A 9,646-nucleotide genomic window follows, 5' to 3' on the forward strand; every position below is an offset into this window, starting at 1 on the left:
CAACAACTGAGAGGGTTACCTTTATATGAGCAAAACTTATTTCACAGAAATTTTGTTTCTTTTTCATCGCAACTCTTCAAAAAATAAATATTTTCATCGGCAAATCGTAAATATACATTGCTAGAATGTGTTAAATATTAAACTAAGATTGGAAGAAAAGCATAAAGTAAGTACATCATGTTTTTCTTCAAATTCGAGTGCATTTAAAATGTAAATTAAATTTAAATTATTTAATTTTAAACTTGAGCCTAGAAGTATCACAACTTGATTTTATTCATTTTCCGCATCTCATACAATTCATTTTCTCCATAATTTGCGAACATACGATTATGCTTTCATTATTATATTTTTTTAATTTGATAAGTACACCTCCTGGACTCCGAAACTCCTGAGCTCATGAACGGCATGCAGCCTGCCGTTCATTCGCAGCGTTAGGACTGTGGGCAGGGATGAGATACTGGAACGGTTGTTGAGATATGGCTACCGCTGCTGGACGGGACTTGTCTTTGATTAATTTCACGTATATTCTGTCGCAAAATTCTTTCGTGATGGAGAAGTATTTTACCCTCCTGCGGACCGTGCATGTTAGTACACTTGTACTCCTGTTCTACTCAAGGCGAGGTTCATGATGATCAGATTTCTTCTGGCAGAAAGACATTGGTAAAACTCAGAAAAGGAGGTTAAACTTTCCTTCCTGTGCTGCACGCCACTAAGCTAAGTGCTAAGCGCGAGGTTTCCGTAATTGTAATAATCGTTACCTAGAAGAATAAAATAAGATTTTGAATTTAGGAAACATAGAGAAACACATACAAAGAATAACTTTTCTTAAATTTTGTACAACTGCAGCATTCCAATTTTTTTCAAAAGCAAATACGTATTCTACTGATTATAAGATTACTGGTCTACCACTCATATAACATGGCCATTTCAAAATTTAATAAGTTTCGTTTGACCAATATTTAGAAGTACAGCTTGAAACACTATAACAAACATACTAATTATTTACATAAACATGGCAGTATAAAAAATCCCCGAATTAGCTCTATAGACCGCTAAAAAACGGTTAGCGGAGTTGCGGTTGTAGCTGTAATGACAGCCGTGATAAGATAGTGTCTAGATGCTGTCCCAGTATCGGAAATTGTTACAGTTGTGCTTTTGTAATTAGTACGTGCTTGTGGTAGTCTGCGATTATATCATAGATAAAATGCTTGGGCAAAGAGCCATAGTTTTGTGTTAAATTGTATAAATTGGATACGGAGATACGGAACACTCTTAAATAACCTTACAGCGACGAGTCATATGTAATATTTCCATTGACACACGCACTTCAAAGAAGAAAAGACATCCCTTAAAAATCATGAGCTATCTGGAGGACCTTCAACGAGCATAACCTTCGGAAATGGGAAACGAACGAACTTCAGCATGAAGATCGTCAAAGGGTTATCAGCGACACTGAAAGCATTGCTGGTGGGTTGTACTGTCTGGTCTATTTCGTAGAAGCTGATACTTTAACACAGATAAGTAACGTAACATTTTGTCAACAGAGTTATATCTTATATCGAGAACTTTTTTTATACAACCTTATCCTTCCTGATAAATATAGTGATTACCAATGCTGGCTGCCGATGGGCCTAGGATAGAAACCTTAATGGTATGCCTGATTGTAAGTGTACTGTGTCTGTGCGTCTTAGGATGATTAAAATATTGTCGATCCAAAAGTTCTGCAAAAAAAAAAAAAAAAAAAAAAATTCTTACAATATAAAAATGTGTTCCATGTCACCTAATACTGAAAATATAAAAGTTTGCTTGTGCATTTTATATATACCTCTTTTCTAAATCGATGTACTTCAAAACAGTTATCAGTTTCATGCAGCATATGCTCTATTGAAAATTCCCTGGTTGTCTGAGTCCAAAATAACAACACTTGGGTAAAAGAAAAAGCATTCTTTAAACTCAGGATGAACAGCTATCTATATACACAACCATCGCCCACGATGAAAATAAATGCAACAGGTTTCACAGTTACTTGTGCATCATGGAGATTCCTCCGCAGAAGCCGAAGCACCTAGGTACAAAATCATGACTCGTTTTAAAGTTTATATGATGCGCGCTGCGCATGCTCGCGCTGCGGCAAGACGACATTGTATTAGCATGATTTCCGTCACATATGATCTATATCTGGTAAAGAGTTAATGTATAATGCAACAATTCGTGCCAGCTTTCTTAAAATGTGTTGATGCACTAACATAGTACAATGAATTATGTTGACCTTGCCGGAGGTCAAGAAAATAAGTTTTTTCACCGCTGATATCACCATGGGATGTATCAAATATTTTTCTTTGAACACTTCAAACTTATTTATCTAACATAATTTCTTTCTGCTTTTTCACTACTAGTGCAGAACTTGTACTCCGTCAACAAATAAAAACTATTTATATCCCTTGTCTTCCCCCACAAAACTTCTTTTACACACACTTCAGAAGAAAATTTTGAAACATGATACTCATGTTTTAATTTTTAAGAAATTTAAACGAATTTTATTTTAGTTATTTAAATTACTTGACATGCATCTTAAACTAGAGAAATAAAATGCTTCGGAAGTTAAAAAAAAAAACTGCAGATGTTATTTAAATAATAATTAGCAACAGAAAAAGCCAGTAAAGTGACAATGTTACTGATTTTAGCTTTCAATAAATAATAATTCTTTTGGCTTCTTAGCACATTTTCACTCAGGTTCTTGCTTTCAGGGAACTTGCTTTTATTCGTTTATTTATTTTGGCTAATTGCTTATTAAATAATGCGCAAAAATGCACATAAGAAATAAATATCCTCTGATCTTAAGGATCTTAAGGATTCGTTTACGCCCAATTATTGATAATTTCTTTTAAGAGTAGGAAAAAAAAGAATTAGTCTTTCTAGCCCAAAGGACGTTAGACCAGAAAGGCTTTTAATTTAGTTTTGGCATTTTGCGTTGATTCACTATAAATGGCGAATCATTTTTTAAATTGTTGCCATCAAATATTAGAGCCCTGTATTATATTTAAAGAAATTTAGTAATGAAGAATCTGCATAAATGTACGTATGTTTCTCGCAGTGCAACAACGGTACCTAGAGCCATCAAATTTTGAATAACGTACGTCTCCACCCGAATATGGGCATCTAGAAGCCCAAGTTTGGAATATGGAATTTTTTTATTACCTATTTCATATTTTGTAAAGAATTTATGAGTTTTTGATTAAGGAACTCAACGATTTCAATGCTAGCCATGGCAACACTGTACGAAAAAAAAATATTTTTATTTCCAACGCACGAGACTTTATATCGGAAATTCTAAAGATATGCTCTTTTAAAATTATTTTGTGATATTGCTGTTAAATTTAATTTTATGGTTTAAGTGCAAAGATCATGACATTTAATAAATAAAGGTAACACACAAAACGTAAAGAAAAGTCCCTTTGGGCGTAATGTAAAATCTGAAAACTTTCAGATTTTTTTTTTTTAAATTTTATTTTATTTTCTGAGATGCGGTTGCATTCATTCTTAAAAGTGAAGATTTAGTTTTAAAAAACTACGTTTTCATCTGCTATCGAAATTCCAAAACATTGCCTAGAACAGAAAACTCACTAGCAAAGTGCTATTAAAAATTATTTTATTAAATGCCTAACTCAGAAACCTATAACTAAGGACCATTAGTGGCCGAGTGTATAGACAACTGAACATCGGTAGATCAATACTCAGTTGTTTTTCTAAGATAGTCTTCTACGAAAAGATCCTTATGGAGAGAGCCTTCTTGTGCTCAACCTTACGATTTTAGCCATTCATTGTTGTACAGATGAGCCACGATATCAAGAAGAGAGAAAATGGATTACCAGTATTTTTGGCTCAATATCTCAGAAGATATCTACAAGTATGAAACAACATTTTTAAGAAATTGCAAAATCTTGAGAGCTTTTTTGGGAGACTTGGTCTAATGTCACTGATACGGTGATAAATGTTTCAACCAAAAGACCGAATAGTACACTTAACAAAATATAGCTCTCATTCTGTCCCAATTATTTAAGAACATTCCAATTTTTATTTGCAAACAAATTTAATGTATCTTTTTTATTTTGTTACGGAAAAGCATTCAAGGGCTATAAATCTAAGATGAAAGATGCTTTCTGGATGTACTAAGAGCAAAAATGCTCATCTTCACGTTACACATCTTGAAAATATGAAAACATGCAGCCAGCCTTAGTGTTCACCATCTTAGTATCTTAGTCACTGGTAGATCGTAAAATTTAGTGAATTAGTAAGTTATGTAACTACGTAAATTATTACATATAAAAATCTGTAAGGTTCATTTTAATTTCCTAATGTATTATTTTAAGTTACAATTATTGTCTTATCAAGCCTCGTTTCATTTCTCTGCCAAAATGTCAATTTTCTGCGCTCGTGATATTCAAATTAGGTAGAATGAAGGAGGTGCTTAGAAAAAAGTTTCCGAGGGTGAAATCAGAGCTTGTTCGATGTGCATGAAGGCTATGTTGCTAACTTTAATCCTCTAGTGCAGGGCTGTCCAACTGGCGACCCGTTAAATTATTTTTACGGCCCGCGAGTACATTTTACTATGAATAAATTTGTGTTACTAAATTATTATTATTAATATTAAAATTATTTGACTATGTGAAAATTTAAATCTAATTTGAATTTAAAGTAGGTACTATTTAGTTTGCGTAACACTTAACCTGGCTGAATACAGCAGCAATCCGTTTAACGTCTGATGATGGTTGGCTCAATGTTGACGCCACATATTATATATATGGTTCGTTGTTGTTTATCTATGGTTGGCGTAACTACCCTGCGCTATTTGGTTGATTTATGCAATTGTGCGAGTGCAGTCTTGTCTAGAATGAGGGGTGACTGTGTTATAATATTATTAATTTCATATTTATTTATTAATCAAAATAATTATTGAATATGAGTGCTACTAATAAAAGAAAAATAGACCTCGAAAATCGAGAATTTCAAGATCGCTGGGAGTAGATTATTTATTTATTCTGAACATGAACGGTAAACCACGGTGTTTGGAATGTTTACAAATCACAGCTGTGTGTAAGGAATATAACTTGAAACGCCATTATCTTTCCATGCATGAAAAAAAGTGTCATTCGTATACGCGAGACATGAAAATACCACGAGTGAAAAAAAAATGAAAAAAGCAGCTGGATCGTCAAACGATTTATTTTAATCAAGAACCAAAATTTCAAGAAGCATCTGTAGCTGCATCGTTTGAAATTTGTTTAGAAATAGTAAAGGCAAAGAAGCCATTTTTGGATGGAGAATTCGTTAAAAAATGTGCCATAAAAATAGCTCAAGCATTTAATGACAACGAAATGGTAAGAAAATTTCAAACAGTATCACTTTCTCACCAGACTGTAAGCCGACGTGTAAACGAGATTAGCAAGCATGTCACTAATAAATTAGAAAACCTAATCAATAGTTGCTGCTATTTTTCGGTAGCATTGGATGAAAGCACGGACATTTCCGATAAAGTCAAATGCTTATCTTTATAAGAACTGTAAATGAAAACTATAATTATTCAGAAAAACTTTTAAAATAACAATCATTACACGGAACAACAAAAGGGAATATATTTACAAACAATTAAAATGTTCAGTAGAGCAGTATGGTGGATTTGACAAGTGCATTGCTATTGTAACTGATGGGGCTAGAGCTCTGACGAGAAAAAATATTGGACTCACGGGACTTTTGCAAAAAGAAGGAATAACATGTCGTATGTTACACTGTATTATCCATCAGGAGGCATTATGTGGTTTATCCCTGCAACTAAAAGACGTAATGGACAAGGTTTGCAAAATTACTTATTTAATTTGAGGAGATTCTTTACACTTCGAAAAGAAGTTTCATCTTTTTCTCACAGAAATTGCCGTTGATGAAAATTTAACAGCAAATTTAGTGATAAAAATTTTATTTATTCACTTGCTTTCCTAACGGACATTACAAATTATTTAACTATTTTGAGTAAATCCTTGCAAGGACAAGATCAAAATGTGTGTTGCCTTTATAAATATGTTACTGGATTTAGAAACAAATTAAAATTGTTAAGGTTTAATTTGGAGCAAAATAATTTATTTCATTTTGAATCTTGCAATGAGATCTACGAAGAAATGAAGGAATGTAATATAGAAGCGAATTTTAAAATATTTCTACCAAAATTGGATATGCTAATTACAGAGTTCCATGAAAGATTTTCTCAGTTTGATGATCTTAAACAGTCTATTGATTTATTTTTGATCCAATTAATATTGATATCAACTCAGATGATCTTAAATATCAAATAGAATTATGCGACCTGCAGGCTGACCCATTTTTTACAACTCGTGGAGTAAATGGAATAGAAATATTCAAATTTTTAGATAAAGAGAAATATCCAAAACTGAGAGATTTTGGACTTCAAATTGTATCAATGTTCGGAAGTACATATATCTGCGAGCGTGCATACTCCGATATGAAATATATAAGGTCAAAATATAGAAACATTTGAAACATTTTGAAAGATTCCACTCTTGAAGATATAATTAGACTTGCCACAACAAATATTGACGTGGACATAAAAGATATTGTTGCTAAACAATTACGGCCACAATGTTCTTAGTAATATATTACGAATATTTTAAAGTTTTCTTTTTAGTATAAATAAAATATTTTTAATTAACATAAACTGACTTCATTTATCAAATTCTTCGGCGTGGAGTTATTCTTGCCATTAGGCTTGTTTATGCGGACTTCGGTCACAGCCAGCTTGCACGCTAGTTATACAGTGAAGCCGATAGACTATAATTAAACATTTAAATTTATTTTATCCGATGTCTTTGTTTTTAAACCAAAAGTGTTGGATTCTGTAAGCACGAATTACTACCGTCTGTTAAACTTTATTTTGATTAATAAAAGGGTCCTTTATACCATTTCCCTGTCCCTGTGGTATTTGTAAGACTCAGTGAAAAGTCACTAGCTGTCTTTTAGAGGTCTGGTCTAATTTCATGCTCCCGAAAAAGATCGGATCCTATAACTATTTTTATTTAAAAAAAAAGCGAAATACTAAAGATATTTCAGAAAATTACAATGAAGTATATTATGTACAATTAAAAATTAACGAAACGAAATATCACATATATGCATGCATTTCAAGAGTCGGTATTTGAAGAAACGTTTACCACACTTTAATATTTAGTACATTATAGCTTATTACTATTTTAATTTTACATCTCATTTATACTTTAATAAAAAATGCCTCATAGCTTATTTCATAATAATAATAATAATGTCATAGCTGAATTATATTCTAATAAGGATAGTACTTGTTGGTCATTGGTTCGCTGTTCGTTTAAATACTGATTATATAAATACCGTTTATTCGATAATTTCTGCACTGCATTTAAAAACAGTATCATTTCATATAGCAAATTTCTTTTCTGTTTTTCCACTGAAAAGCATTCATTTGCCGTCTTTTTATTTACATTTAAGTAAATAGTTGCGTGGTGCACTTTAAAGATTAATCCATCATATTCTGAAAGCAACCAATTAGTCAACGAACTTATCAGTTTGACAAGGCAGCAATCTCGAGGTCAAAGCCAACCTTGGAAACGTTGCTTGTCAGTTTGCTGATCACTCATCCTGTAAAACGCATAGTCTATAACCAAACATTCAAGCTATAAACAGCAATTTTCGTGTAGATCAGCATTTCCTAATCTAATTTTATCGCAGAATTCTATTATCTTCGACAGTGGAATTCTGGAACTTGAATTTTTATTCTTTAGTGCAAGTGATAAAGAAGAGTTTTACACAATTTTAAACCGTGTTATTTTTTCACGGGTTTCAAATATGCCTAAAATTTATATATCAAACAAACGTAATAAAAAGCATTTAGATATTTAAAATTTGAAAGCGCTTAACATTTTTCTCCAAATATATATCGTTCTCCTAAGTGATTAATTTTTATTGATTTTGTTTGCTAGGAAAAAAGAATCAGCACAAGAAGATAACACGTTATTAATTTTTCTAAATAAGCTTTCGGGAAGCTGCATACAAAGATGTTTTTCCTTATTTCCTTATGTTTTTCCTTAAGGTACTGAAACAAAAAGGAATGAAAAATATAAACGGTGTTTAAGATTCATTGCCTCTATGTCAAAACGGAAGATATGAAAAATTGCTATTTCAAGAAAAACATGTTTAAAGGTTTGAAATAATATAATAATAAATAAGTGAACTGAAAATAAATTAGGTTTTCACTTTTTTACGTAATAAAAATATTTCCCTATACAGCGTACTTCATAAAACATATTTATAGATTTTCTACGCTTTTAATAGCTCCTTACAAATTAAAGATTTAAAATGCAATTTAGATTTTGTTAGAATACACTTGAAAGAGTAGTTCGTAGCGTAGCAGGAAAGCAGAAACACTCCTGTGAATGATTTTTATAAACCAAATAAGTGCTTTAATTAAAATTATTAATAATTGCACAAAGATATTAATAAATTGAACTTATAAAATATTTTTCGATTGAGAGAATAAGTGGTAGAGTAGCAATGATTTTTATAAACAAAATAGTTGCTTTATTTAAAATTTATTAGTAATAGCGCAAAGCTGTTTATAAATTGAACTTACAAAAACATTTTTCGACTTCCATTACTTGCTTGTTTTATTCCAGTCTTCAAATGCAAAAAATACAGTATATAGATTATTTAAGGAATTCGAAGCAAAAAAATCTAAAATTGCTTAAATACATGTATTCATCAAACAGGCTTGATTTTAAGGTAATTTCTTTAATTCAAGTTTGATAAATTTTTGGCAGTGAGTTAAGAACAAATTCAGATTAGTGAACTTAGTGTGTTTACATAGATTATATTTGGTTTAGCAATTAACATACTTAAATGGAATTTTGTTCCAAAAAATTTAATATTGATTCATTTTAATAAAAACGTGCAGGCTCTGGTATTACTAAATTAAACGCAGGTAAAATATGAAATTTGTAATACACTTTAAAGTCGATTAGTAATAATATTTGCTTTGTTTTAGCCCAAAAAGGCAGTAACCTAGAAAGGGCTATTAGTCAAGAAAACGGCATTTTGTGGCGTTTCACTATAAACGACGAATCACATTTTAAATTGTTGCCAGCAAAAATTATAGCGCTCTATTATATTTAAAGAAATTAAATAATGAAGAATCTGCATGAATGTATGTACGTTTTTTTTTGTTTCGCATTGTGTAAAACCGACGGTACCTAGAGCCATCAAGTTTTGAATAACGTAATCCTCTAACCGAACATGGAAGGCCGAATTTTTAATTCCGAATTTGTTTTAATATCTATTTCATATTTTTCAAATTTTAACTAATTTTTGATTAACAACCTCAACGACTTCAAAGCGAGAAATGGCAAAACTGTACAAAAAAAAAAAAAAACATTTTTATCTCCAGCGCGCTAAGACTGTCTATCAAAAATTCTAAAAATATGCTGTTTTTAATATTTTGTGATGTTGCTGTTGAACTGAATTTTATGGTTTAAGTGCGGAGAACATGATATTTAATAAATAAAGGTAACACGCAAAACGTTAAAAAAAAGTTCTTTTGGGTGTAATATAAAAT

This window comes from Stegodyphus dumicola, chromosome 1, assembly GCF_044657685.1.
Source record: "Stegodyphus dumicola isolate Sdum_Otavi_A_Nest chromosome 1, ASM4465768v1".
NCBI lineage: Eukaryota > Metazoa > Arthropoda > Arachnida > Araneae > Eresidae > Stegodyphus > Stegodyphus dumicola.